This window comes from Apaloderma vittatum, unplaced genomic scaffold, assembly GCF_000703405.1.
Source record: "Apaloderma vittatum isolate BGI_N311 unplaced genomic scaffold, ASM70340v1 scaffold17225, whole genome shotgun sequence".
NCBI classification, from domain to species: domain Eukaryota; kingdom Metazoa; phylum Chordata; class Aves; order Trogoniformes; family Trogonidae; genus Apaloderma; species Apaloderma vittatum.
In genome coordinates, this window is record NW_009716679.1 from 13,869 (window position 1) to 17,409 (window position 3,541).

Genomic DNA, 3,541 nt, shown 5'->3' on the forward strand with positions numbered 1-3,541 from the left:
CTGGCAGCATGCAGGTGGGGCTCAGGGCACTATTTCAGATGTGATACTAACAGCCTGGATCTCCTTCTCTCCTCTATTCATTTGTTCCCCATATTCCGGTTGCTTCCTCCCTGCGGCAGGCTTTATGGGTCTTATCTCACTGGCCTGCCCTGAGATAATTATATCAATACTGACTTCAGTATCAGTTTGCCAGAATTTCAGACTGGCTGGGAATCCAGCCAGCTCGTACCCAAGACTCCTGCACCATTAAATCAGCAGGGCTTCCTAATGGAGCATCCTCTTCAACATCTTCTTCCCAACACCGCCTGGGGCTCAAGCAGGGTAGTTTTGTGCCAGAAGCAGCAATGTGCTGCTGAGAATTCCTCTGTGCCAGCCACTCTCTGTCTCAGGTCTGCTTGGGTTGGGTGCTTTTTATTAGAAATAAGCACCAAGGCTATGAGCAAAGAATGTAAACAGTGTATTTAAGTACCTAATAATACACAGTGGCTCATGATTGGATGCAGTTAAGCAACAAAGCACCAGCTATTTATAGTGACTCAGTGACCCAGAAATTTATTGTCTTCTGGCTGTTCATAGGAGAGCGGTATTGTTGAGGGTCATCAGTCAGGGACTTGTCTTTCTGTTCTCATTTCTTTCCTGAAATGACTGATCCAGGATGCCCGTAATGACACCCAAACCCTCCGCAGTCTTTCTGGCAAAGCAGCAGGAGCTTTGACAAGGGCTGTATATCCAGAGCTCCTGGATGCTTCATCGATTGGTGCAGATAAGCTTGACTGCAGGTGCAAATTACCTAGCTACGCCCAGAGACGCGCTCACTTTCAGTATGTCGGAGCTGCAGAGCCTGCCCTAACCCTCTGCACAGGCTCAAGAACTCCGCAGCATCGCAGACGCGTCGCTCTCTTGTCTGCCCAGAAAGACACCTGCAGGAGTATGGAATTTCCTCACCCAGCACTCTGCAAACACAAGACAAACAGCTGTTTCCTGCCCCAAAGCACTGTCGTGACATTGTGATATCAGGACACGCAGCCTCATCTCCTGCTACGCAGGTCTGACGCTTAGGAACTTGCTGTACAAGTCTGGAGAGTCTCTGAGATATTCACTTCTGTCTTTGGCCCTGTGGGCTCTTCTGTCAGCTAAAGCTGCTTCGCTGGCCTTTGGATGAATGTATGTGCTCCAGTGAGTCTTGCAGAAATCTCCTTTCACTGCAGAAAATCCCGGTCTTGAGTAAGGACCAGCACATGCTTTGGCTGCTACCGTGCTATTGCAAAGCTCACAGAGCCCAGCAGAGCTCTGCAAACCGGCATCTCCTGTCCCAACCCGAGGCTTGTTCTCACCCTGCCTCAGAAGGAGAAGCAAACAGGTTCTTTGCAGCTCTCTGCCTCCATGCTACACTGCAAAGTGCTGAGTTGCAGGAGCCCTGGGGCCTTTCCCATGATCCTGCTAATGCGCCAGGATTAGAGCCGTGTCACTGATCCCGGTCTCGCTTTTCTCCTAGCAAAAGAAGCAAATGCCAGTATAGGCAGGCGTAGCTTAGGCACTTGGAGCAATAACTCACACTTGTTAGGAAGTGGGACATTGCTGTGAGCTCACACAGTGGAAAACCACAAGGCCAAGTCACTCTAACAGGTCAAGTCACACCACAGATCCATCACCACTCTCTTCCCTCTCCGGCATCTCAGGCAGAGCAAGCTGGTGCCTCCTGGCCAGTACAACCCAGGCTGGAATAAGTAGAAACCCTGCTAGAGGGACTCGGCAGGAGCAGAGACTCTGGAAAAACTTCCTAATGGGAGTACTTGGGAGCAAGACCCTCCTGACCACATTTGAGATCGAGCTTGCCATGTCCTAGAGGGAAGATCGAAAACAGCATTTGCAACCCGGGGCTTGGATCTGACAAGTGATGAAAACTCTGTGTCCCCCATAGACACGGTTTTGTAGCTGCTCTCCCCTAAGCTCTGAGTGAGGCTGCTCTGCAAGGAGTCACTCTGTCTTTTCTACTCTATTGGCGTGGTTCCCCTGATTATCCCTCCCCTCTGATATCTGATCTTGCACATCTCATACTGAATTAATGAAACGGTTACACTGCCATCATGTAATTAATGACACTGTTGCAATGCCCTCTGCATCAGGGATTCAGGCCTCCCTACGCAATCTCAAACTCCCGCATTTCCTCACTTTGAGGTGCATGCTGCCACTTGCGTACTGCTGCCTTTTCTGCAAGCGTCTTCTCTCCTCACGCTATCCCCGCTTCTCTTCCAAAAGCCTCTTCTAACCATTTCACAGGAAAAAAGTTTGCAATGCAGTTCTTACTTTAACACACAGTTCGGTTTCTCAGTCGTTTCCATTGACCTCAAGCATGCAAGTGGGACCAACACTTCTCTTTTCATAGCTGGAAGGGGAACAGGCCTAGATTTGGCTCTAAGCACCTACAGAAAAACAATATTCCTGGCCTGAGAATTGCTGTTAATGGAGGCATCGACTCATTTCATGAAAGCCTTAGTGAAATTCAAGATTAATCTCCAGACTTTAAAGGGAACAGAGACCTTACATTAAGCGTGAAATATGTTTCCCTCTGGAATATGAGAGGGTGTGTTTCACATTTATGACAACATCCCCATGATTTACATCCCTGTTACCATCAACACCGATCCTGTGGGACATCACAAGCCCAGCGTCAGTTTTGCAGTTTACCTGGTGCACGTAAGGGCTACTGAGGGGTGACACTCCAGCTGTGGAGGTCAGATTCCACGTTTGGGGTCTGGGTCAGCATCTAGCTGGAAGATGAAAGAAGAAGGACTGTCAGGATGAGATAAAAGTCACCCTGGTGGCTTGCCAAATGGCATTTTAGCAGATGGCTCTGCCCTGCTCTTCCAAAGCCCCAAAGAGCTGCCTGGCAGGTAAAACGTGGCACCACGGTCTCAAACTTTCAGGAACAAGAAAGATCTTCCCCAGGGAGGCTGCACTTCCCCATGATATCCTTTTACTGAGTTTGCAAAATTGGTGGAAAAACCCAGGGTAAGAACCCACAGCTGCAGGATAGAGCAGCCACAGTCCTGAAGACAGATCCAGGCTTTGGGCACTTGCTGTTCCTCCTCAGCTCCCACATTTTGCTGCTGTTCTCACACCACTGGCACCTGCAACCAGCCCAGGCAGCAGCAACAGGCTGAGCCCTGGCACCATTCCCTCTTCCCCAGACGAATCAAAGTTTGACGATGCAGCAGTTTTGCAGAGCTGGAAATCAGGGCAGAATAATTTCACCGCACTCATTTGCTAGGTATGTTTAAAGGAGGTTTATGGCTTTATGTAATTACTAGTGTCCAGAGTACGTCCCGTCCTGAGGTCAAGTGACTTCGCACATGACACAACAGGACATCACCTCGGTCCTGCCCATTCCCACTTCCCAACACCCTGTTTGTCCTGCTGCTCCCCACCGCACCCACTCCCAGTTAGCAATGGTTTTCCTGACTGGGGCTTGCTGTGGTGGCTTCGCTCCTCACCCCCCTGCCGCCCCCCGCAGGGGAGTAGCTGGGGGGCCAAACGGGCA

General features: G+C 50.2%; 1 protein-coding gene across 1 annotated transcript in view; it reads left to right on the top strand.

Annotated features, from left to right (window-relative positions):
• The window catches only part of ACER1 (alkaline ceramidase 1), a 10,178-nt gene that overhangs the window by 2,646 nt on the left and 3,991 nt on the right, over positions 1-3,541 (top strand). The window lies entirely within an intron of this gene.